Raw genomic sequence first — 287 nt, forward strand, 5'->3', positions numbered from 1 at the left:
GGCAGATGTGTCGGCACACTGAAAAATCTTCTGATCCTGAATGGAGTTTTGGAGTTTGATTCTCACACTCAAACTTTTTTAAAACAGATTTTTGGATTTGAATTTTTAATTCTTAAGTACTTTAGTAGATCAGTGCATGAAAAACCTGCTTGGTTTGAGCTTTAAAACAAACAAACAAAAAAATAAATAACTGAGATGGCAAGCCTCTTTTTTTAAACAAGCCTCAACGAACCTCAGGTCATTACCATTTGTTTGGACCAGAAGATATCTATATCTATATCTATATC

Source organism: Austrofundulus limnaeus, unplaced genomic scaffold, assembly GCF_001266775.1.
Source record: "Austrofundulus limnaeus strain Quisiro unplaced genomic scaffold, Austrofundulus_limnaeus-1.0 Scaffold254, whole genome shotgun sequence".
Taxonomy (NCBI): Eukaryota; Metazoa; Chordata; class Actinopteri; order Cyprinodontiformes; family Rivulidae; genus Austrofundulus; species Austrofundulus limnaeus.